Raw genomic sequence first — 26,605 nt, 5'->3', positions numbered from 1 at the left:
TCCTCGTCCCGCCCAGACGAGGACCTGGCCACGGTGACCAAGATATGCGGCATCTCCAGACTGGATCACTGGAACTCACTGCATCTGAACATGAATGCGCTGCAGAAAGCCCAGCTGGGGACCAGGGCAAGCAGCAATCACTCAGTTTCCCAACTCCTCCTCCAACCACACCAGGCCAGCTTCTTTTCACAATGTAAGGGCTTGGTCCTGATCTCCAAAGCAATATACCAGGGGACCTCGCTACAGCAGTAACGACGTCTCCCTCCATGCCCCACCAGCTGCACTTCTCTGGAACAGCTCACAAAACCCAGGACAAAGCGTACGTAAGTCATAAGAACATCAGAACGATCATACTGGTCCAGCTAGCCCAGTATCCTGTCTACCAAGAGTGACTACTGCCAGGTGCTTCAGAGGGAATGAACAGAACAAGTAATCATCAAGTGATCCATCCCCTGTTGCCCATTCCCAGCCTCTGGCAAACAGAGGCTAGGGACATTTCAGTGCACGGTTTTGCATCCCTGCCCATACTGGCTAGTAGCCAGTGGTGGACTTATCCTCCATGAACTTATCTAGTTCTTTTTTGAACCCTGTTATAGTTTTGGCCTTCACAACATCCCCTGGCAATGAGTTCCACAGATTCACTGGGCGTTGTGTGAAGAAATACTTTCTCTTGTTCGTTTTAAAACTGCTTCCTATTAATTTCATTTGGTGACCTCCTAGTTCTTGTGTTATGTAAAGGAGTGAATAACACTTCCTTATTCACTTTCTCCACACCAGTCATGATTTTATAGACCTCTGTCATATCTCCCCTAGTTGTCTCTTTTCCAAGCTGAAAAGTCCTAGTCTTATTAATCTCTCCCCATATGGAAGCTGTTCCATACCCCTAATCTTTTTGTGGCCCTTTTCTGTAGATTTTCCAATTCTGATATATCTTATTTGAGATGAGGAGACCAGATCTGCACACAGTATTCAAGGTGTGGGTGTGCCATGGATTTATAAAGAAGCAAGACGATATTTTCTGTTTTATAATCTATCCCTTTTCTAATGATTCCCAACTTTCTGTTAGCTTTTTTGACAGATGCTGCACATTGAGTGGATGTTTTTAGAGAACTAGCCACGATGACTCCAAGATCTCTTGACTCCACAATGACTCCAAGATCAAGCCACAGACAGAAGGTAAGATTTTTTCCATGTGTCTGACCTCCACTCAGCAGCAGTGCTGGGTAGCCAGTTAAAGTGCCCCAATCCCACGGGCCAATCTTCATCTGGCCTGGCCTATGCATGATTTAGATCAGCCTAAGGGCTGCTGTAGCTTGTGCCCATGGTAGAGAGACCATATACCAGGTGAGGATGAGCGCAGCACCACTCCACCATCGGCCAGCCCCATTCCTATCCCAGAATGGGCAGTAGGAAGTGCTGGCTCAGGATCCAAGTCTGCAATGGGACCTATCTGCTGGCCAAGTACAGCTGGATTCCAGCTTCTCTGTGCCTCCTGAATGGCACAGAGGGGCTGTATCATAGACTGTAATCTGACCCAGAGCGTTCCCAGAGTGGGGGGTTTGGCTCTGGAATAAGCATCCCGAGGAGGTCAGCCAAGGCCAGGGTGCATTGGAGGCCTGCCCTCTCCATTACCAGGCGGAGCGGGGAAGTGGAAGGATAAGCCAGAATTTTCAAACCTGGCAGTCCGAACAAAGTGTGGCCCCTACATCTATACTGAGGCTACACCTATGCTATAAGCTAGGGGTGTGATTCCCGGTTCCCTTATAGCTACTCACACAAGCCCTCCTCTGAGCAAGTGCAATAAAAGCAGCACTGTAGCCACAGAAGCACAGGCAGCAGCGATAGCCGCCCGCAATACAAACCCACCTGATCACTGTGCAGGCGTGTAGTGTAGACATAGACTCCCACTCCAGAACAAAAGGGGAGTGACTTTCAGAGGTGCTGGGCCCCAGCAGCTCCCCACCCATTTCGGTAAGACTACTTGCTTGACTGAAAGTACGTGTTTGTAAGATCAGGGCGAGTGGTTGGGAGAGATTTACGTTCATTGCCCAGTATCAACAACCCCAACCATCCCAAAAGCGTCAGGAGTCGGTCCCTCTGTCCCCCGCCCCATATCATGAGACTGACTTAAAAACCACGAGATTCCTGGTTTGGGGGGTAACTTGGGTCACGGGATTTTTTTTTTTTTTGGCTTTTCTACATAACCATGAAGTCTAGAAACTCTCTTAAAAAAAACACGCCAGGTAAGCGGCGATTCTCATAATCAGCATCACCAGCCTCCAAATTCACATGAGCTGGGGCTTTCAGAAAGACACAGATATCACAAGATTACCGTGAGATTTGGCAATGTTTTGCCTCCTTTCTAAGGGACCTGGGGCTGCGGTAGAACGAAGGTTTCCGGTACAAACCGACCGAAGCCTACACGTTTGACTGCCCACACACCGCTGGGCCTCCTACTTCAGAGCAGCGGCGTCAGAGAAAGATGAAGCGCCAGCGCTGACTGTGAATGATTCCTACGCCAGCCCTTCTTAATGCACAAGGCAGGCTGCGAGCACTCAAGCAGCCCTAAATGAGTCCCAGGAGGAATTCCTCGCAGCTGGGAACAAACGGCCGACAAATCTAGCAAACTGAAATATCCAACCACAAAAATGTCTGCATGTGGATAAAAACCACTGCTAATTAAACCTCTTGCTGGTAAACTATTTTAATTGCATCGCTGCCTTTTCAGACACTAGCAACTTGGCATGGAGCAATCACACACTGGAAATGAATGTGAGATTTCCCTTTGTCCCCATCGCGAGAGTCTGTTGACAGCCTGGATCAGCGCTGAAAACAGCAAAAGGTAGAGGCAGGACTGCCAGTTCCAGCCAGCGGCTGGGAGAAGATTTACACGGGTGCTTTAGGGAGATTTGAATTTAATAATAATAATACCACCTAGCTGTTTCCCATCAGTAGATCTCAAAGCTTTTACACAGGCGGGGGAGGTGAAGTGACTTGCCTAAAATCACCCAGCAGGGTAAGGGTTGAACTGGGAATTGAGCCCAGATCTTCCCAGTCCCAAGCCAGAGAGCTCCATCCACTCAGCAACACTGCCTTCCTTTAGGACTTTGCGCTTTATTTCCACACTGGTTTCTCGTCTCCTGTTTTGTACCTTGGCCCAACCTGACGAGCCCAGCCTGAGATATTTTAAAGGGGTCCAATGACTAAGCAGCCATCCCCTGAAAACCAAACCACCTCAATGTATCTTAGGCTGGACACCCCCAAATTGAGGCACATGAGTTGTTTTTTTTAAATCTTGGCCCTTGTTTCTGCTTCCCCACCACCTTACTAGTGGGATGCCAGCTCATTTCTCCCTCATCTCTCCCTGATCACAAGCTCTCCTTCATTGGACCTGAAAGAGACAGCCCAGGCCTCAGGACCGATCAGAGCTGTGCTCAGCTGAGCAAAGAGCTGCCCACCCTTCCCTGCCTGGCTGCCCTCACGCAGCCAGCTGGACTGGGGAGGCATCTGAGCCTGGTAATCTGACCCTTCAGGTCTAGCTGTCTTTGAAAGGTGAGAAATCGGACTTCTCCCTGGGGGAAGTCAGGGACAGCACCCTCATTGACTTCAGTGAGGCTGGGATTTCACCCCTGCGGTTATTTTAACTAGGCCACAGGCGCATCCCTTTCCCGTCCTCCAACTGCGCTGCCTCTTTCTGCACGATTCCCCCTTTCTTGGTCTCCTTCGCCATCTCCCCTCTCCGCCGTCCTTGGCCCAGGCTCACTTCCCCAGATGCCTCACAGCTTGTCCTGCTCTAAGAGCAAAAGAGCAGGACAGCGTTAGGAAACTTACCAAGGTCAGGCAGTATTTATGGAGCAGCCTTTTCCTGTGTGACAGACGGCACGTTGGCTTCTGAGCAATAACAGGATGAGGAAATGGGTCACTAGAACAGGCAGTGGATTATAGGCGGCAGTGGAGGCTACTGGAATGCTGGCAGGGGAATAGGAGAAAGGTCCCGGGTACGGGACATTCCCTCTTCTGAGAGGAGCTGGGAAGAATAGTTCTTAGAACTGAGTCATCTGTGGGACATTTAAAGAGACCATCTGTATTATCAATGTTTATCTACTAAACCGGGGTAGCAAGAGCAGAGAACTTCACTCCCCAGGACTCTCCAGCCGGCAACTTTCACGGGACTGAGCCCTAAATTCATGCAGAACATTGAAAAAGGAAGGAGTCAAAGTTAATGTAGATGCTGACGATGTTCAGCTCTGGGGGTATTTGAGCTTCCTTTAGCTACTTCGGGCCTGATTCACTGAAAGCAAAGAGGAGTCTTTCCACTGATTCAAATCAGGGCCTTCAGCATGGTTTACTCATAGTCTCCGAAATATGAAAGCAAAGAGGTATGGTTCTGCGGAGGCTGAATCAGAGATCAGCTACTCACAGGTCCAGGGCCAAGGTTTCAGCAGCAGTGAGCGTCAGTGAACGAATCGATTCGCAGTTGTGAAGCACGTTTCGAAATCAGTCCGTGGATGGTGCTGCAGCAGGACGACGCAGCAGTAGCCCCGGCAAACCTCACAGCAGACGTGAAAGGTGCTTTCTGCTGTGGGTACGAACCAGCCAACAACGTCTGGTTGGGTCCCTCAAAGAGATGGTGGTGTCGGCTGCACCCTGGTCACCAAAATTGGGCTTGAACCCCGAGTCGGTGCAGAAGACGTTGGAGTGTGAGCTAAAGGACAAAGTCCCTATGTGGAGAGCTGTAGCTGATTCATAGCCTCGGGCATAGGGAGAGATGCCTAACCCACAGACTGGGCAGTGGGTTACACACGGACACTGAGCGTTTACTGTCCAGTCCAGCTCTAACAACAGAGAAACACACTCCCTGCCCCCTTCCCCCCTCATTCGCACACCTTAACCTGTATGGACACATGCAACCCAGTTCAGAAAGTGAGCCTGGAGCATGACCTTCCCAATCTCGTTCTGAATACGCCCTTCTAATTTCCTACAGGTGCCTATGCCTGTGCAATTTGACCCTCCACGTGGCTGGTGATTATAGTTGTCTGTGCTTCCTTGAGGATCACTCGCCACCACGAGCCTGACCAGCTGATAGGACTCTACTCACAACCTCAGTGGGGCTGCTTTCCTGGAGCTGCTAGCCGCGACCCCACTTTTGAAGTGACCTAGTGAGATGTCATTAATGAGAGAAATGGCGCACAAAGTGTGCCAGCCAGAAAATGGCAACTCCCAGACTAGTGAGATTATAGAAAGACTATAGAACAGCTCACGTTTGAGTCCCTACTCTCAATCAGACAGAGCAAGGATTCGAAGCCGGGTCTTCCCTATCCCACACAAGTGCCTTAACCACCAGACTATTGGTGGCGGCCTTTGCCCCAAAAATATCCTAGAGCTGAGAAATCTCCCCAACAAGCATGCTATCAACAATGGTACGTTTCCACGAAACATTTTGGATTTTGACAAAACAGTGTTTTTCCCCAACATGAAAACATTTCATTAAAAAACATCGGTTCAGCAGTAATACCCACATTTGGCAGAGGCCTTCCTTGGCTGCTGGTTGCAGCGTCTAAATGCCCTCGTGGAGAACTGCGCCTCGTTTTTCTGTATCTAGGAAATAGTAATTAAGGCCTATTTTTTAGCATAATTTCAGCTCCCTTCCCCCTGTCCTCAGACCTTCAGTTTTGAGATGAAATTCAGTTCACAGCTGCCTCTGAATTCCAGGACAACATCTAAATCCTAAAGCAGTGTCAATCTGGAGGGCCAGGTTTAGATATATACCCTGCCTGCTGTCTCTCTTGGGAGATCCCGCTAATGCTTTTCAAATGTTCATGGTCTACTCCTCCAGGATAATTATAAATGCCTTTCTGACAAAGTGAATGTGCTAGGTATTACTGAACGTTGCACTGCTCAACAGGGACAAAGGATAGTCCTGTGGTTATAAACAAGACTACCAGGACAAGTCTTTCACTCTGCCACAGACTTCCTGCATGAAGTCAAGTCACTTAAGGGAAGTCGGCGTTAGAACAGTGACTATGGGCACATCTATGCTTATGGCGGCATGTAGGGTACAGACACTGCATGCCCAGCTGGCATGGGTAAAAATAGCAGGGCATAGGATGAGGCACAGCTTATGCGGGTAGAGTGCCCTACACACCTGAACCCTCGAGCATGCACCTTACACGGGCTCTCTGCATGTCCCCAGCACGTCCCACATCTACACTGCTGTTTTTGGCAGCGTAGTGTCCCGCTGTCAGAGCCTTTCCCCACCACAGTGAAAGGCTCCGGTGTGGGGGGACGCAGCAGGGAAAGGGTCCGGCAGGGGGGAGCAGTAGCTCCACCTGTAGTGCCTGAACTCCACACACCGCCGTAAGTACAGACATCACCTGGGTAGAAACGACCTCTTACTGAGCGTATCTAATGTTCTGTCCATCCAGGGTCACCGCGTTTACTTCAGTGGCAAAGGGAGGGTTTTTTTAAACGACTGTTATGTACTTGTTAGACCTGTAGAACAAATGCGCCCCGCTCTGTGCCCAGTCTACAGAGAACGCAAGCCTGTCACGGCAGCCACCTCCGCAGCCCGGCTCCTTAGCTCAAGCGGTCGCGGCTGTCAGCTCTGGAGGTTTCTGGTGTCAGCCAGCATGATGGTTCCCGCACCAACACAGCTGCCTGGTGGGAAAGAGCTGGGTTTTTAGCTGCAGAGCTATTAAACAGGTTCCGAAATCTGCTCTCGCTCACAGCTCTAGAAGGCCATGAATGGACATTGCCCTGCTCACAGGTTACCTGTACGATTACCTGCCCTGCTCTGATTGCCAGTACCAACCAGGAGACAATTTGACGCTGAGGTTGCAGGACTGGCAGCTAGAACAGGGGGTTTTGTGCAGGAACTGAGCCCGTTTGGTCAGGAGTCACTGAAAGCCCAGTATGCTGAGACCTCAATTAGCAGAGCCACCTTTCGGGGTAGAACTGCCCTTCCCTTCTGTAAGGGCATTACGAGAGGGAACTCTCTTTCAAAAGGTGGAGCTTCCTCATCATTGTTCTGTCAGGGAAGAGACTTGGCTGCCACCTATTGAACAATCAGAGGATTCAGCCCCAAAAGCCAAAGAACCATCCCAAGATCCATGCAGCCCTTAAGACTCCTGCAGGTGCGCTGCTAGTCCCTTTCTCCTTGGTTGCATTGCCACTGGTTACCTGTCCACACAGTAGTAGCTGCAGGTGACTCCGGGGAGTTAGCATTAACTACAGGAAAGCAGCATCCATTCCCGCTTCGAGTTCCAATGGGAAATCAGCAGGGATGTCTATCCCACTCACATTTTTGCGGGGATCCAGCCCTGCAGAACTCTGGAAGATGTAGGATTCAGGCCAGAGGGTTGCTAGTGACCCCTCTTTTCTCCCCCTATCCCCCAAGTAGAAGCCACCACGATAGAATCTGGCCCGATTTCCTCACCTATAACATGAGGCTGGTGATGTTAAGAACATTAGTACACAGCTTTTAGATCCCTGAACTAGAGGCGCTAGGTAAGTGTCCAGTATTATTTTTACTATTAACACTGACAGACTAAAAGCCTGATCTCTGTCACCCCAGTGTAAATCCAGAGTAACACCACTGACATCCATGGACCAACTCAAGATTTTACCTGAGCACCCAATTCATGGGAAAGGTGTTGGGAATCACTTTCCCCACATACATACAGAAACACAATCCATGCAGTATAGCCCAAAACCTCCTCCCTTTCCTGGACTTTACCTTATTTTTAACTGGAGTAACAAAGTCCCAAGGCAGGGCAATACCTATAAACATAAACCCCTGCCTGAATTGACTGATCCTTAGCATTCCTTCAAGTAGACTTCCTCCAGATCTCTCTTCCCCAGAAAGCCACTCAGCCTTTTATAGGCCTGAAGAAGTACTAATGCAACCCACTGGTCTGGCTTCCAGGATGAGTCAGCAGCGTAGCTCTGCTCCCAGCCACATGTGCCTGAAGTCTTACACAAAGACTGTACTCTCAGGGATTTCATTAGCAGCTAGGTGCCTCAGAAAATCCCTCTAGCATCTGCAACTTTAAGTGTGTAAATACCTTTAAAAATCTGACTCTTAATGCTTACATGACGCATTACAAAATGTACAATAAAGAACATGAGACATTATTACAACTCCATTCCTTCCATTTGTTCATTATACTGGAAAGTGTTAATAGCTGCCATCAAAAATGGACCTGGTTATAGCTGATGGATGTATTAAGCATTCTTCATTGAGGTTAAATGAAGGAGCAATTAAATGCCCTTTTGTGTAGTGAGTGCTGAAACAATAGAAGTCACTGCCCAAGGTACTGGCCAGCATGGCCTGTGGGCTGATTGCAAAGGCAGGGTTGGGGCATTGATTGGTTGTGGCTGTGTGTGTATGTGTCAGTCAGTGCAAGAGAGAAAGTGTCCAGAAAGCTGAAGCAAACCAGCAGAAAATCAAGAGAAAGGCAGCAAACAGATGAGAGAAGAGATGAGATGAGGGAAGCATTTATGAGTATGGCCCTGACAGGGAGCAGAGACAGAGATCATTGGGGCATAGGGCTGTTTGGAAAGGAATGTCTTGGAAATCATGAGCAAGGAAACTGCCTGCTGTTGTTTATTTCTACTGTGTTCAGGGAAATGGGACTTTATGTACACTCTTTATAAATAAACAGGATTGCACACAGAAAATACCTGACTTACATAATCAATTTCTCCTCCTAATAGAAACAACCCAGCAAGGCAACAGTACCATACTAACTAGCACAGAAATCTACAATCTACTCTGCTACAGCGTGCATATTTCTCACGTGTGGCAAATAGCTTCCACCCCAAAGATCTAACATTCCAATTGTGAATAAGCTCATGGCAGAAGACTCTGAGAGGTTGCTGCTATCTAGCACGCCTGCTGCTGAAAGATTTTTGCTTTTTTTCTTCCCCCCGCACTTGCATTCCAGAGTAAAAACAGCACCAGTTCTCTTCAGCAGCAAAGAACAGACAAATTGTAAAATTAGAAGATTGCATCTGAAAAGCTGCTGCCTGTATTTTTAAAAAGCTCCTAAACATGGCCATTTCCCTTTTGAAGTATTTTTTTACAACCCCATTATTCTTCACTCAAAGACACAGGTCTATTACCATGTACAGGCTGCAACTGAGGGAATTATCTCTCTTCTTTCCCACAGACACTTTGCCATTAATGGTTTATGGCTTTTAAAGCACTTTACGTCCTCTTCTTCTTTCCCCATGTAACAAGACGTTTCTTACCGTTCTGAAACTTGTAAGCAAAACCTGAGAGGCTGATGTCAATCTGCCGCCCAGGCCTGAATCTTCCTCAGCCAGACACTGAGAAAGGCTAAGACCCTCAACTTCCAGTGAATTACTGGGACGTGAAAGCACTCAGCACCTCACAGGGCAAGGCCTTTAAAAGATCCAGGGCCTGATCCAACTCATTCCAGTGACTTCAGTGGGGACTGGATCAGTCTCCAAAGCCCTGCCCCTCCAAACACGTGGGAACACAAGCAGTTCTGCACACATGAGCAACATATGTGCTCACAGGATCAGGGCCTAAACGATGCCTGAATGTGAAGGCAGCAGCCCTCTGGAAAGAGAATATTTTCCCTCTCCTGCAGAATCACAGGCCCGTCTCTTTTCCTTTCCTCAGCCATGCTCCATCCTCCCAGAAGGATGTAAGAAGGGGAGGGCTGGACCTAGTCTTTGCCTCCTTCCTTTTGAAACTTTATGATCTCCTTTCACTGACGCACCTGCAGCATGCGAAACGGCACTCGTGCTGTGCCACCCGTGTTTGAGAGAGGAACGCCCGTGATCCTAGCACCTGCCCTGCCGTGTTTAACTTTACGACACTTGAGATCAAAGGGGAGGGAGGAGCTGGGAACCGTCCCTGGCACACTTCCGAGAGGATGGATCATGGACCTCTTCTATCAGCGCTAGATGTTCTGGAATCCTCCTCGTTTATGCCACGGTACATGACTGATGGCATTCCAGACAAAGAGTCTCTCGTTCCAGTCTGAGTTTATGGCTGGTTGTGGGCAGTTTATTAGGGCTACTGGGTGTTTAAAAGGCTTGATGCTTTTAGCAGTTGATGCCAAGATAACCTGATGAGCCTAGAACTTGCTTCCACATATAGCCTGCCACCGCTGGTGGGAGGGGGCAGATGTGTGATTTTGCCCTGAGGCCAGACAGACGGCCTTCCAAAGCTGGGCTTCTATGTTACCCTTCCAGCTAAAACTGAAGAGTTTGCACTCAGGTTTCCTAAGGCCTGGTCTACACCTAAAACTTAGGTCTTGAATCATAGAAGATTAGGGTTGGAAGGGAACTCAGGAGGTATCTAGTCCAACCCCCTGCTCAAAGCAGCTCCAACCCCAACTGAATCATCCCAGCCAGGGCTTTGTCAAGCCGCGCCTCAAAAACCTCTAAGGATGGAGATTCCACCACCTCCCTAGGTAACCCATTCCAGTGCTTCACCACCCTCCTAGTGAAAGTTTTTCCTAATATCCAGCCTAGCCCTCCCCCACTACAACTTGAGACCATTGCTCCTTGTTCTGTCATCTACTACCACTGAGAACAGCCTAGCTCCATCCTCCCTGGAACCCGCTTTCAGGTATTTAAAAGCTGCTATCAAATCACCCCTCCCTTCTTCTCTTCTGCAGACTAAACAAGCCTAGTTCCCTCAGCCTCTCCTCATAAGTCTTGTGCTCCAGGCCCCTAGTCATTTTTGTTGCTCTTCTCCGGACTCTCACATCCTTTCTGTAATGGGGGCCCAAAACTGGACACAGTACTCCAAATGTGGCCTCACCAGTGCCAAATAGAGGGAATAATCACATCCCTTGATCTGCTGGCAATGCTCCTGCTAACGCAGCCTACTAAGTGCAGGACTCTGCACTTGTCCTTGTTGAACCTAGTCAGATTTCTTTTGGCCCAATCCTCCAATGTGTTCAGGTCACTCTGTATCCTATCCCTACCCTCCAGCGTATCTATGTATCTGCGTATCTGTCGCTAGGTCCACCTGCATACATTGCTCAGAGAGCTAGCGACATCACTTAGAGGTAGTTAAGCCAGTCTAAACCCCGGGGTAGCCCCCCCAAGGTTGATGGAAGAATTCTTCTGTCAACTTAGCTGCCACCTCCTGAGGGGGTGGATTTACTACAGTAATGGAAAAAGCCCTTTTGGCGCTGTAAGAAGTGTCTACGCTTACATCGTTGCAGTGGTGTGGCTGTAGTGTGGCTAGTGTAGACATATCCTCAGTACGAAAGGCAGAGAAACTGACCCAATCTGAAATGCAAATGTCTATTAATTAAACAATGTCAACGAAACAGACCATTGTCACAGGATAATAGTCTGCTTGCCACTACAGAGATGCTCAGGCAAGACAAAAGTGCTTATTTTCGAGGCAAGAGAAATGAATCCTCTAACCCTGTTCCGTCACAATGGCATTATTTCTGTTATGCCTCGTGACTGATGTGGATTTAATCATTTCATTTGATGGATGTAGGTGCACTGAAGTGTCAATTGCATTACTGACCTGCTGTAACCCGATTGCTTTAGAGAGCAGGAACATTATGTGCCTCAACCAACGAGAGACTACCGTGTCCTAGCCATAAAAGCAGATTTTTTAAGGGGATGCAACACTTTTACGAATAACCTGATTTCTGACTGGAGGAAGGATTTATTTTCATTTTACCCGTGAACAACAGCGAGCCATCCCAGTGAGCGGGTTGGCTGGCACGGATCCCGTTTGGGGTAATGAATGCACGAGGATAATTCAGTACTTCTGAAAGGACATGTGGCAGACACAGGAATTGTAAATGAGTTGATCACCACCAGCCCTTGCACAATAAAAATCAAATTAATGCAGAACAATGAGGCATCTCAAATACAGCCAGCTGTTGTCTCCTGCTGATTCACATTGAAATCTATCCAGGGGAAATCAGACTTGAGTCAGGATAATACGAACGTCTCGGGATGAGCCAATGTGTGAGGAAGTCTTTACACTGCCCCGTTCTAACTGGCTTGCTACATTCTCCCCACTTTCGACATTCTGTCATTGCTGTCAGAAGAAGTATTCCGTCCTTCACTGCCTGAACCACGTCCCTGGCTGGTCCTGCAGCATGTGGTGTTAATATTAGAGAATGTGATTATCAGAAACGATCGTTTACTGGGGGTTGGATGTTGAACAGTGCCTAAGCCTCGTAGGAGCACAAGTCCCATTGATTTAGCAACCTGAGTGCTTTTGAAAATTCACTGCTATAATCTTCGTACCGCACCTTGCACAGCAGGGACCCAACCCCGAGAAGGCCTCTAGGTGCTACCAGAACACAACTAATAAAGAAACAACATCAACAAAGTCACCCCTAGATGTTCCTTCTACCTTCGCTGTAGTCACCATTGTGAGTCCATAATTTCAGGCCCAGTGCTGAGAGATGCTGAACATTTCCTCTGAGGTTCACTTGCTTCCGTGGGAATTGGGGGCACGCTCAGGGCTCCCACATGGGGGAGGAAAAGGGTACACTTTACCGGGGCCCGGAGGAGTTCAGCCCAGGCTGCAACCCCCATGGGTATGTGTGTGGGAGGGGGCTCGTATTACAAGTTTATCCTGGGCCTGAAAAAATTATGCTTGGGCCCTGAGTATGCTGCACCTCGGGTGATCAGGCCAGGTGCTAGGGCAATGGTTCAGGACAAAAGGCACAATGTAAATGTACATCAATAACATTATCATTGCCACTGAGTCATCCCCTGCCCTATTACAGACTCTTTCCCTTCTGTTGCAGGATTTTCCCCTTTGGGCTACTTAGGGTGTCATGGCATAGACCTAATTACCCAGTCCATTCACTAGACTCCTAAAGAGAAGTAATTCATCGTGGAATAGTTAAGCTGCCCCATTTGAAGCACAGAAGGAGCGTGGAGAACACGTTTAACATGATCAAAGAAAATCTGGGAGCAGGTTGATTAGAAACTGATTTTAAAAAAGGCATCCTGAGACATGAGTTGTGATAGACCAGAAAGAAAAATTCACACTAAATCTCCATTAAGTGAACAGAGAGGAATGATGGTCTTGTGGTTAAATCTCTGGACTAGAACATAAGCACTGTGTAAGGCTGTGTGGCCTGGGATAGGGCGGCAGACTCAGAGACCCACATTGTATTCCTGACTCTGCAAGTGGCCTGATGGCTGACCATGAGGAAACCATTTCATCTCTGTGCGTCCGTTTGCCCACCCACACTTTGTCTATCCTGTCTGTTTCAACTCTAAGTTCTTTGGGGCAGAAACGGGCTCATATTTTGCGTACATACAGCTCCTAGCATGATGGGGCCCTCGTCCTAGCATACAAATAATTAATAAAATAATAACAAAAAGTCTTTAAAGGCACAAAATATCCCTCAGATGAAGAGACACAAAGAGAGAAAGGGACATCTCAACCTGAACAAAACCAGACACACGTTATGCAGGCGCTTCCAAAGAAAGCGTGTGGGGAACTCAGCCCCTTATAAATGTGAGTCTGTAATGCAAACTTTTCAGGCTATGAAAATTTGCGGGGGGTGAGTATTGAAATGCTAAATCTCACTGTTTTACCTCCTCAAGCAGAGAAAGAACTAAACATTGTATGGCCTATGTTCCATGAATTTCACAGTTCACGTGAGGGGCAGAAAAATGCAAACTGCAGTAATTATCTGTTACAGAACAAAGTTAATGATTAAGTTTGGAAGATGTTAACAATCAAGCCTATTGAAAAGATTACAAGGGTTTCAAAGTGTTTCCTATGAACCATGTGACTGCAAATTGTTCTCAGTAGCCAGCTCTTAATTCAAATGCTTGTTGTCATGGCGACAGGATAACACCCCTCCTATTCAACAGTGCCACACAAAAGCCTACTATTTGCGACAATAAGCTTTTTCGTTCAAGATATACTTTCTAAATAGCGAAATCTGGAACGTAATATCCCCCCCGACCTTCTCCCCCGCGACTGCACGGAGATTGCAGGAGTGAACCAAATATCAAGAGCAGGTAGAAAAGGTTTGGAATATAATGAAATGATTGCAGAGGAGGGCTTGCGGACTTCAGGGCCAGCCTGCTGCCGGTTCGCTCGCTCATTTTGTGTTAGCCAGACGCAGGGGCTATGAAGGGGGTGGGGAGTTCCTTTTTAATTTCAAAATGCCCCTAACAAGGTCACTGCCCACTTATGCTGCCATGTAAAAGCAGTTCCTAGCTGGAGGATTCAGTCAATTATAACAAATCTAAGGGAAGATGTCACTCAGTTGGCTTCTGGGTCACATTTGTACCCCCTGTCTCTTAAGCTGGCAATAAAGAAGTGTTTCAGGGCTGGGCAATTTACAGTTTTTTCAGTTTCTAGGAAACTGTGATTTAGAGAGTCACAATTCAGTCTCTGACGCAATGGGGTCCTGCTATAATAAATAATAATAGGGGCAGTAAACTGCTACTGGTCTATATCCCAGTAGGGCCAGGACAAGTCATAGGCAATACAGTCCCAGCAGCTGGAGGCATGTGATTACATCAGTATCTCAGCTTTCAGTTTTAAAAGAGGACGTTTCTAGCCCTCGCATTTGCAAAGAAAACCCTGAAGATGTGAGCCAAGCATAAGCAATGCAGTACTGGAGGATATGTCTGCTCTCAAAAGGTTTTGCCAGCATAGCTATGTGGGTTAAGGGGCTGGTATTGCTGAACATAGCTATGGTGTTGAAAGCCACCATTATACTGGCTAAAAGTGCTTATGCCAGTACAGCTTATTTCATTCACTGAACCAGAAAAGCCTATCCCAGCAAAAGCACTGTTACGCCAGTATAACAGCTTCTATACGAGGAGGCTGTTAGAAGCATGACTATGTTGGTACAGCTAGTCTGGCAAAACCCTCCTGGGGAAGACAATTCAAGGCCTGAGTCTGCAGACAGCCTGAAACAGCTCTGAGAGGTGTGACCTGCCCCATGCGTCTCAATGTGGTGTTATCTTTAAGGGTATGTCTCACAGTTACCCACAGTTTAGCCCAAGCCCCTCTACCATCAGCACAGAAAAACCTCTGACTGGGGCTTGGAGGTGCTTTAACTCTGGGCTAGTTTACTTGGCTGGGGATGTGGGTAAGAGCCTGGGCCCCAGTGTTACATAGACTGGAACCCACTGCTTCGCAGCTAGTCCGCAGGCTCCATCACATGAGTGCTGATAGTTTTCCAATGACCTTCCCACACGTAGCCCCCGAAGGACAGCCAGGTTCTCCGGCAATCGATACAACTACCGGGGAGAGAATCCTGGAGTGTCTCAGCACAAGGAATCCCGGGCTCTGCCCCAGACATGCCTCAGCAAAGTGCAGAAACAGCAAGGACCCCGTCTGGCTGGTGCATTGGGGCAGGGGGAGCCAAAGTTTTGCTCACCCCCACCCCCACTGAGGCTGCTCTCCCCTTTGCATCAAGATCCCAACTGCAGGTAGTCACTCAGGGGAGCAAGGCGGTGCCTGGTGCCCTTAATCCCCCCCTCCAGCTCCCTGGAAGCGGAAGATGGGACCTTAGTGGGGGTCCTTCCTCAGAGTCATGGGGGGAGGGGGCTGCCCCCCCTGCCACTCCCAACCAATCCACACACACTCGAACAGCTGCAGACTGAGACAATCCCAGCTGTCTGCCCTTCCTTCTCCGTTCCCTCACCTGGGGGACTTGTATTTAAACACCCTGCAGCATAAAAGCCATTAGATGCAAGCCCGCCCATCGGTGCACTTACCTATACAGTCGTGTGTCAGCTACGGGCCAGTCAAGGAGAAACCCGCAAAAAAAGAACATGGGGACCAAAAAAAGCACGTGATGGCCCCTCATTCACACCCCTTCTCCCAGAGCTCTGGCGTACCCACATGCAAAGCAGCAGACATCCAGTAGCCCAACAGCTCGCCGACGCCCCGTCTCACCTGTGGCATAGCAGCTGCTAGCTCCTGCTACCAGAGGAGTCCCTCTTGCCGCACTCCCCAGTCTGGGCCTGCTGCATGAGGCAGGGCTGACTGTTCAGGGGGACATCTGTCATTTTGCTGGCCTGCAAATGTCCTTGTTACGGGCTGAGAGCCAGGGGAAAAGGCTGATAGGCCCCTTAATTGGCAGTAGGGGCCAGGCATCTAGCTTAGGGCCCTATGGGTATGTGGGAGAGACAGAGACTCTTCCAGTTGGCCAGGGGAGGGCCCAGGGAGCCTTGAGAAAGAGGCTTTCAGAGATGAAGGGACTCAGAAGAAAAAGGTTCCAGCCAGTGCAGTAGTAAGCTGGCTAGTGAAGCTGTTTTTGTATTACGTCAGTCGTGGGCGTGTGAGGTCTGAGGCCTTTTTCTGCAGTTAAGCCACCGTAGGACAGCAGCAGCCATGAGCTAACACAGAGTCACATCCTCACAGTCCATCTAGACTGCATCAAAACAAGGTAACATCGGGCTGTTCAGAAGGCGCTTCTGTCCTAATAGCACGCGCCATCACCAGGTAGAGAAACAGATCTTCAGATGTTTGAAGAAAACTTTGCTGGCATTTTGTCTGGCAAGAACCCACTCATCAACAGTTGTGACTGTGAAATCGATACTTTAGTGTTTTGCCTTTCTGGTTCCTATTTCTCTATGGTTTATCTGCATGGTTTCTGTCTGCTTCTTTGGTTGTTTCTGTCTGTTGCATAACTCACTTTGCAAGGTTTAAATCAGCGAAGCTGTTGGGGAATGATTGGTTAAAGAATTGCTGCGTAATGGGCTAGGATTGGTGACAAATACTGGTTTGTAGCACTCTGCTTTAAAATGATTGGTTAAGGTATCGTTAGCAGGACTCGAGTTTAACTATATAAACCGGAGTCCAAAGGGACGTTCTTTGGAACCTAACTCCAGGCGCCAGCCCACGACAAGAGCTGCCAGACCTCAACACCCGCCCTCCGTATCATGCAGAAGCTGGAGCCCCCCACGACCTGATTCTGACTGGCCACCAGGAAAAGTTCATCTGCCTTATTGGGAGTGGTGAGCATTGTATGCTTAGCGGGTGCGATCTGTTTTGGTAACTGTGAATAAATAGAGATTACAGCTGTTACTGTGTAAGACTCATTCACTGGTAAAAGCCCCCACAAACCTGCAGAAGATTACGCCCTGGCCCTAGGAACTGAGTAAGGGTGGAGGTGCCTACATTCACCGGGTTATGCCTTGAGCCAAGAAGGATAAAGGTGGGGTGTCTTAGGGTGTGTGGGTAACAGGCTTGCTTCTCCTGATTGTCACAGTGCTCCGATTTAATACTGGTGTGACTCAACCAGCTGAATTCAACGAGTCCCTCCTGATGATTTAGTGTGAATAGAAAATCAGGTCCACTATGGTTTTTGTTACATAAATTTATAACAAGTCACCAGTAATTTACCCCATTTAAAAGATTGTTTCCTGGGTCATTTTCTTGGGATGGCCCTAACCTCCCTGCTGCTGTTCCTCACACCCCCACTTTATCACTGCCATGAAATCAGAGCACGAAGGCCAAATGCACAGGGACTCAATGTCACATCAGCAACCAGACCTAGAGCTCTAACGGATGAGGGAGAGAAGCCGACATGGTTTCACTTTCCAAAGCCTGCTTTCTATTCCCATGTGTTTCGCGTGACAGACATGAGATCTTAGAAGCAAGGAAACTTCACAAGACTATTATACTGAGATGTCCCAGGTTCTGTGGACCCCCGGATTAGTCATAAATGTGTGTGTCTATAAATGTGATCTATGTCTTTGTGAGCTAGGGATTGTATTATAGGTCCATGATGGAAGGTTACCACACTTTCCCCATGAACTAAAATTACTTGGACAGGTAAATAGCTCCAGAGACGTACCCTGGGGGGGGAGGAGGGGATTGTATATGCTGGGTCACATGAACCCAGAGCGGCCGGTAAGTTTCTTACTCTAGGGTCGTGGGGCTCCGGGAGCAGAGCAGTTGCCTCAATCGAGGGACAGGGATGACCGAACAAGAATGCGAACAAGACTTCAACTGAAGAAATATTGCTCATTTATTTGTTCATTAGTAAAGAACAAAGTGCATAGACATAACTAATAAAAACACAAAACCAGAACAAGATACAAAGGCTTAATATTTTCCCATGCATGCAATCATTTCTTATAGTGCACATTCTAGTACTTACTACCTCGTGCTTACAGACAGATGGTCGTTTGTAAGCTCCTAGTTATCTTGAAGCAAGTGTACTTTCATACGTTAACAAATGCACTTCCTTCCCTAAGCCCCTTGGGCCGAGTCGACTCTAAGAAGTGTTAGCCGTCCCTTGGACGCTGCTGGTTCGTAGAAGGGCTCAGTCCAGCTACTGAGGATCCCATCGGGCTGCAGTCCAAAGTGCGACTGACTTTGGGGGTTTAAATGCCCTCAAGTGGATCAGTTTACTTGCTCAACCTGATCAGTGTGGTCAGTGCAGTTATGTCATGGGACATGTTCACAGTGAACAGGTTGGCACTTCCTGTTTTCACCCAACTGGCTGCGGTCAGCTCAGTTGCGGTCAGCTCATCCTTTCTAATTTCCACCCTCTATTTGCGCTGTGCTAGCGTCTGGACTGCCCTTATTAAGTCCTTCCGGCCTTTTTCCCATCTATTTCCCAAGCTATATATTTCGCTATTCTATCTTAAAGCACAAACCCGTTAACTATTCTTTTATATTCTATGGGTCAGAATGGGATCAAGAGGCCCACCTGGGCTGCACAAGTGCCATTTCACAAAGCTGCTGCTGGTTTGTATCTTTCATTGGCCTGGTCCATAAAGGATTGCAGAGTTGCTGAGATGGTAATTTAGGGAAGGGAGATACTTAAGTTGCAGGTAGAAAGGAGAGGTCACGCCAGCCTTCCCTTGGAGAGAAGTGGGGTGAGGTCTTCTGCATCTTTTGTTTCTGCCTCAGGAAGGTGCTGAATGAAAAAAACTGCATCAGTCCTTCATTCAACATATTCCCTTAAGAGTTTCCTCTTTGATGCAGAATCATTTCCACCCTCACAGCTCGATTACTTGAGTCTATTCCGGTGAAGCACCCAGAAAGATTTGGTTAGAGCAGAATGCAGTGTTTTATCTTTTGAAGGAGGCAAACTATTACAAATGCATCAAAGCAGTATCCCATATGCTATTTCTATTTATTTGCTTCTGGATGCACTTCAAGGGGTTGGTTGCCACTTAAAGGGCTGCTATATGCTGAAAAATAACTCCGTTAAATATGGTATTATGGGTGGCAAATGTTTGTGTCCCATTAAGTGCCAGGTCAAAGATGCTTCATTTACAAATAAAAACAGTATTTGGCCTGACTTCCAGCACTGCAAACTCACCCTGGGATCTGAGAGTCAAGCTGGGTTTGACCCTAATACCTGTCAAATTGAGATTAATAGATAAGCCCCCAACCGTTCCCCCATCACTCACTAAACCCTATCCTCTCCTGCTTAAGACCTGCCCTTCTTTCCATTGCCCCTCCTCTTTCAGTTTTTGCCCCCACCCTTTCCGGGAGCTGCCCTCACAGAAAAATTTAAATAAAAAAAAAACTACAACAAAAAAACAGTTTTTCCTTTTAAAGGTTTACAAAAAAACGATTGAAACTGAAATTCTTCCAAAGCCAAGAGTTGTCTGACTGAAGGAAATATTACATGTTGTCTGCAAGCTCTCACCCACACACTAGCTTGGGAAAAGTTAGCCAACTTGTTTATAAAGCCACAAACACCCTTCCAAAGTGATTTGTGTCTTATTTTCTAGAAAGCAACATATGCCCACACTGAAAAATGCTTTGAAGAGGTCTCAGTTGCGTCTGCTAGCAAATAAATTAAAAGCAGGTGACCAGCATACACGAGTTGTTCAAATTGTCGCAGGCCCAGAGCCTCAAAAGGGATTTAGGATGTGCCTAACTCCCATAGAAATCAATGGGAGTTAGGTGTCAAATACTTTTGAGGCTCTGGGCCCCAATGTCCTAAGAGAAGATCCTTGAGAATAAAAGTTAGTCTTTGTCTGAATTCTCCATTGCACCTAGCATGCTGGGAAAGCAATGTTGTTTCTTTTGTTTCCTCTTTCTGGGGGAGTGCCAGACAGATGCCTCATTTCCCTCCCACCCGCCGTCCTCTCCCCCTCTCCCTAGAGCAGTAGGGAGGCTGAGAACTCTTAGACAAATAGAAGATGAGACAATCCTTCGCCCCCACACACTCTCCTGCCTCTGTGCAGCACAAGCTGCCCTCCCCTGGCTAGAAAGCCCTGAGAAGTGCTTGGCTTGGCAGCAGCTTGTAATTAGCACAACGTTCCCACCTCACACGCGAGCTGAGAAAAGCAGCAACGGCGTCGCCTTTAGTCGGGCTGATTCCAGCTCACCGGCCGTGCCGGAAAGAGCACGTAGCGCTTCCCAGCCTCCTCTCCCACCCTACAGGGACCGCCCGCTTCCCGCCTGCAGGCCCTGGGCAGCTGGGGACGCCTGTGTCTGCAGTACACAGGAGTGGCCGTTAGGCAGTGCTCTTTCTAGATGAGGGCGGGGGTACCTCTATGGAGCATTGCATGCTGGGACCTGTTGTGCCTGGGACCCATCCGGCCATACGTCAGCATGAAAGAGGAGGAATGAAATCCTGGGCCCGTTGAAGTCAAAGGCCTTTTTGCCAATGTCTTCAGTGAGGCCAGGGTTTCACCGGAGAGCCGTGTCGTTCTACGGCATGGTGTGCAAATTAGGTGAGGTGGTTGCATGCCGGGGGCAGGTTGCTAAGATCATTTCCTGCTGGACAAGGTGAGGGCCTCTTAGGCCGACATTACCTCCAGCAATTACGCGGCCGACTGTGGCATCCTCCCAAATCCGAGGTTCAAGCAGCAGCCCTGCCCCGCATAGGATTCTGTGAACTTCCAGGATTTCCTAGGCCCCACCGAGACACGGCCCACGCAACGTGAATCACGCACCGTGAATCCCCCTTTGCACAGCTAAGAATAAACCGATGTGTGTCGTGAGACACCACCGGCTGCTGCTCAGCCAAGCCCACCCCACAGCCCCTGAAAATGCCAGAAGCACTAGCCCAACATGGGGGGGCTCTAACAGACAATCCACAGCCGGGCTCCAGCTGAGAAAGTTCCCCCCATGCTCAGGGGACCAGCTTTCGGCACAGACAGTGAAACCACACCAGCCATTCCCAGGAGAGGCAGACAGAACCATAGCCAGCACCTGGAAAGACTGAGAGAGGATAAATATAGGCCTGTCCCTGGGGTAAGCTGGAAGCCAATAGGTAGAACTGGGGGGGCTAGGAGTGGGAGGGGCAGCAAAACAAATGAGCAGAATCCAAAAGCCAGTGATTCGCAGCCTGCGGCCCAATCAGCATATGTCTGCAGCCCTTGTGACATCCTCAGGGCCATACAGGTAGTATTGGAATTGGCCCATATAACACATTGTGGGCCACATGTAGGTTGAGAACCATGGGTCTGGGTGATAATTTCTGACTTTGCCTTACATTGGAAAAGCCTTTTCTCCACTTGTGTGGAGAATCTAGGACAGACAGAGCAGGTGAAGGAGGGTGAATAGTCTGTGTCTGCACAAAAAGTGGGAATGTGCTAATAAAGTTTGCGGATAACACATAGTTGGAAGGCATTGCCAATACAGAGAAGGATCGGGATATCATACGAGAAGATCTGGATGACCTTGTAATCAGGAGTAATAGAAATAGGATAAAATGTAATAGCAGAAAGTGCAAAGTCATGCAGCTAGGGACTAATAAAAATTTCTGCTCTAAGCTGGGGACGCATCAGTTGGAAGTGACAGAGGAGGAAAAGGACTTGGGTGTATTGATCGATCACAGAATGACTATGAGCCACCAAAGTGATGTGGCTGTGAAAAAAAGCGAATGCAGTCCTTGGATGCATAAGACGAGGTATTTCCAATAGAGATAGGGAGGTGTTAGTACCGTTATACAACGCACTGGTGAGACCTCATCTAGAATATTGTGGGCGATTCTGGTCCCCCATGTTTAAGAAAGATGAGTTCAAACTGGAACAGGTGCAGAGAAGGGCTACTAGGATGATCCATGGAATGGAAAACCTGCCTTATGAGAGGAGACTCAAAGAGCTTGGCTTGTTTAGCCTAACCAAATAAAAGGTTGAGGGGAGATATGATCGCTCTCTTTAAATACATCAGAAGGATAAATACCAGGGAGGGAGAGGAATCACTTAAGTTCAGCATCAGTGTGGACACAAGAACTAATGGATATAAACTGGCCATCAAGAAGTTTAGACTTGAAATCAGATGTAGGTTTCTAACCATCAGAGGAGTGAAGTTCTGGAATAGCCTTCCAAGGGGAGCAGTGGGGGCAAAAATCCTAGCTGGCTTCAAAACTGAGCTTGATCAGTTTATGGAGGGGATGGTGTGATGGGACAGCCTAGTTTGGCAATTAACTGATCTTTGACCACTAGCAGTAAATATGCCAATGGCCTGTGATGGGACGTTTGATGGGGTGGGTTCTGAGTTACCACAGAGAATTCTTTCTTGGGTGTCTGGCTGGTGTCTTGCCCACATGCTCAGGGTTTAACTGATCGCCATATTTGGGGTCGGGAAGGAATTTTCCCCCTGGGCAGATTGGCAGAGGCCCTGGAGGTTTTTCGCCTGGGGCACGGCTCACTTGCTGGTGGATTCTCTGTGCCTTGGGGTCTTTAAACCATGATTTGAGGACTTCAATAACTCAGTCATAGGTCAGGGGTCTATTAAAGCAGTGGGTGGGTGAGGTTCTGTGGCCTGCATTGTTCAGGAGGTCAGACTAGATGATCATAATGCTCCCTTCTGACCTTAAAGTCTATGAGTCTGCAGTACGTGCCCCTGCATTAGCGCAGATACACCTTTGTCAGGGGCAGTAGTAGAGGGGGCACATGTATAGACCAACACTGGTGAGGCTAAATTAAGGCATCCAGGGTCCTGGCACACCCCACATGGAGCCCCACTGTCCCTGACCCTCCTTTGGTTGCAGCACGGTTCAGAGTTAACACGCTTGGGGCAGTCCACACCTCTTGGAGCTATTGATTCAGGCTCTCTGCAGACTCAGGCAGGCATTGCTTACACTCAGGTCATGTTTTCAACGTTTCCTTTGCATCAATAAGGACAAACTTTTTTAAAAATGAAAGCTGAGATCTTGCTCCACCATGTGGCTCCATGAATCAGGCTCTAGACCTGTGTCTATAGGGCTTGTGATTTAATCCACCTCTGGCATCTCTGGCATTTTAATCATGGTTTTATTGAATCCCAGGCAGAATAGGTCTAAATCACACTACATGGTAGTCTACACTAGCCCTTCCCGCTGTTGGGGGAGCTGCAATAATGGGACATGCGAGAAAAAGTCGAGTGTAGATAAGGCCCAAAGTGTGGCAGAGTTATCAGAAAGGGAAAATCAGCTAAAGACTTTTCCCAGGCCTTTCTTTTGCTGTTCACTAGCATATTTGGTAACTAAATAATTTCTAGCCAGGTATAAAAAGAAGTGAATCATCTGAACCCACTTAGATAGGCAGGACAGACACAGTGGGTATCACCAGCCCTATTATTGCTCTGCGCAGCATGTACATATTTTAATTCCATCGCAGAAATTAAGTGGCTCTTCATTTATCGTCCAGCCCACCCCGTGGTAGCAAGCAAACACACAGACACCCACACTCTAACTAGACAAAATGCTGAGCTATTGTTCTGTCATCTCATAACTGCATTGCTGCATTTTTATTGACTGGAATAATGGTTCTGTTGTGATTCAGCATAGGAAGAAAAAAAACAAAAATCGGGAACATGTTTTTCTCTTGGATAACAGAAGATTTTGAAAGTCTTTCAACTTACCGGTTACCTCACTTTCATTAGTCAGCAGCAACAACAATCAGGGTTTTCAGATTAAAGGAAATTTTTTGTAGAAGAAGGGTGATGAAAGTGTAAGAAAATAAATAAGTGGCAAACACTGCCTAAAATAAGAAAAATGCTGCCGTTCAAAGGCTTGGTTGTTGTTGAGCTGTGTTTGCCTGTCTGCTTTAATCTGATCCGTCGTCTCATTTTCATAATGCACCCCTCTTTATCTTCCTAATGCATATGGTATGTTTGTTATGCAACTGGTGGGCAAATGATAATGGAAAATTTTAATCAGATTTCAAAGAAATTACCACCCATGTGATTGAGTGGGAGACTAAAGTCCGCACTAGAAAGGAGGTTTTAATGTGTCTTTCCATGCTGCTAACGGTATGCAAAAGTGTATTGATTCTCTTCTAGTTTATAAAGCCAAGTGACAATTATCTTTGCTGTTCTGTCCCCATCCATCCAGACAGCTTAGAGCAATGGTTCTCAACCTGAGGTGCGGGACCCCCTTAGGGGGGCACCAAAGATTACAGGGGGTCCATAAGATTTCAGTAATATTGAGGTCATTTAGCTCCCCATGCTTCACGCTGGGCACAGCCACCCCCCCCCCCCCCAAACTCCACACCAGCCGGACCGAAGAAGCAGCCCCCGCAAAGGAACATCAGCCCCAAGCTCCGCTCCAGCCGGAGCAGAGGAGCAGCCCCGCATAGCCCCCCCTGCACCAGCCAGGCGGGTGCCCAGCTGGAGAGAAGCAGCTGTGGCCAACCCGCCAGGGCCCACCCTCCATTGCCCAATTAGGAAGGGGAAGAGCCGGGGCCACATGGGCCATGTGGGGCCAGGGAAGGCTGAGTTTCTCACTCAGGTAAATAATTATTATTATTATTAATGTAATTTGGGGTTATTTTCATTGTAAGTGTTTATAGGGATTCTATGTGTTTATGGCTGGTGAGGGGGGCGGGGCGCGTTTCACCTAGTATTAACTAGGGGGGCTTTCCCTCAAAAAGCTCGGGAACCCCTGGGTTAGAGAAGCACAGTGAAACAGGGTCAGATCTGTTTGCAGCGTTGTTTTAGCCATGTTGGTCCCAGCATATCAGGGAGACAAGGTGGGTGAGCGGGGAGTCAATCCTAGCCCCCAGTGAAAACAAAGATACAAGGAAACCTGCCAGTTCCCAGTTTCAAGGGGAATTAAACCATGCTGATTGGAGCCAGGGGGCCTTTTTCAAATCCAAACAAGATGTTAAAGACGGCAGTGATGGGGTCCAAGTTCTTACCCAAGAGCTCAAAATGCACGGTCAATGGATGCGTAGCCTTGGAAAGACCCATCTGGCTGGGGAACGCTTCGGTGTTTATCGTTATGGTTTGTACACGTGTGCCACAGGGAAAAACAAGAGGCCGCATGAGAGACCAAATGGTCCAAGTGCAGAACAAAGCAGGCGTTCTCTGACTCTTTCACTGCACAGGCGTAATCATAAGGGGGAGATTGTCTCATGGACAGCAGCCCGCCCATTCCCCGCCCCATGGTACACCCCCACCCCACTCCCCTGCAGGCCCTCCTTGTGGAACAGAGAGCAATCACCTACACAGAAAAGTAACGTTAGGAAAGACATGTACTATAAGCTGCCTTCTCACGCAATTTAGCAGCTGGAAACGAGAAAGGCATTCTCATGTGACCAGCCAGCTCCACGCAGATCAGTAGCTAGCGCTCACTGGACAGACAGACAGACAGACTCACAGAGCTACCTGGACTTTTTGGCAATGCTGATTCGATTTGCTCCGGCACCTTGAGCGCAGACACACCCCAGGATCTCCTCCCAGTCAGGGGGGTCGCCGAAACTGATCCTGAGTTAAAAGAGCTCCACATTACGAGGGAGGGGTTTGCAAATTGCCCTAGCGCCATCCCCACGCTGCAGAAAGCCCAGGCCTGGGCACCAGTGACGACGCTGCCCGAAGTGGTTTGCCTTTAGGATTCAATCCATTCGCGTCGAAATGCCGCTTCAGAACTGCGGGCATGGCATTTGCTGTGACCGAGCTAAAGGTGCCGGCCCGGTGCAAAGCGACAGCTGTGGCGGAAGAATCAAATCCCCACGGTTGTCACCGAACAACGAGGACGCTCCAGCTCCCGTGTCAATGGAAGCCATCAAAAGTCAGCTTTGCTCCATTATCAGCAGACTCTGATCACTGATGGTTTCTTATCACAGCACGCACGGTGTCACGTTTGGGGCTTGTTCACATAAACCAGCAGCCTCGCTTTGCTGTTTAAACTTCATTGCTGAAGCAGAAGCAACAAGGGAGTCTCGCAAAGCATTTCAAAGTCAATCACAGCAACTTTCCTACGTCCCCCTTTTACAAGAGGGTACGGTTCAGGGCAGTGTAATCCAGAAGCCACATGCAAGATGTCACAGCAGGAGGCAGCCTTGACTGTGCCCACCAGGGGAAACTCTCCAGCCACTGGCTGCTGGCAACGCAAATTCCTCACCCCGCGCTTTCCCTCCACGGGCTAGCAATTCACACACCCCACTCACTCTTGCACGCCCAGTCCCCTACATTCTGCAATGCACACCGATCCGCTACCTCTGCGGAAGCAGTGCGGCTCCCTGGATCACTGGTTTCACCGCAGCTCAACAGTCTTCTTAGCACAAGGCACTGAGACATATCTGTAGTAAAGCCAATTAAACTTCATTCACCAGCTTGAGCTAAAGATTCAAAACAAAGGCCAGTAAAAGGATTGGCAAACATAAGGTAGAAGAAAAACAGAGGACACATACTACAGCCCATACTGATAATCAAGTTCCTTTCCTGTCTAAGAAGGTATTTCTCGTCCTA

The sequence above is a fragment of the Emydura macquarii genome, unplaced genomic scaffold, assembly GCF_026122565.2.
Source record: "Emydura macquarii macquarii isolate MOO-44397 ecotype Brisbane River unplaced genomic scaffold, CSIRO-AGI_Emac_v2 contig_1551, whole genome shotgun sequence".
Lineage (NCBI taxonomy): Eukaryota > Metazoa > Chordata > Testudines > Chelidae > Emydura > Emydura macquarii.
Note: the sequence above shows the minus strand (reverse complement) of the source record.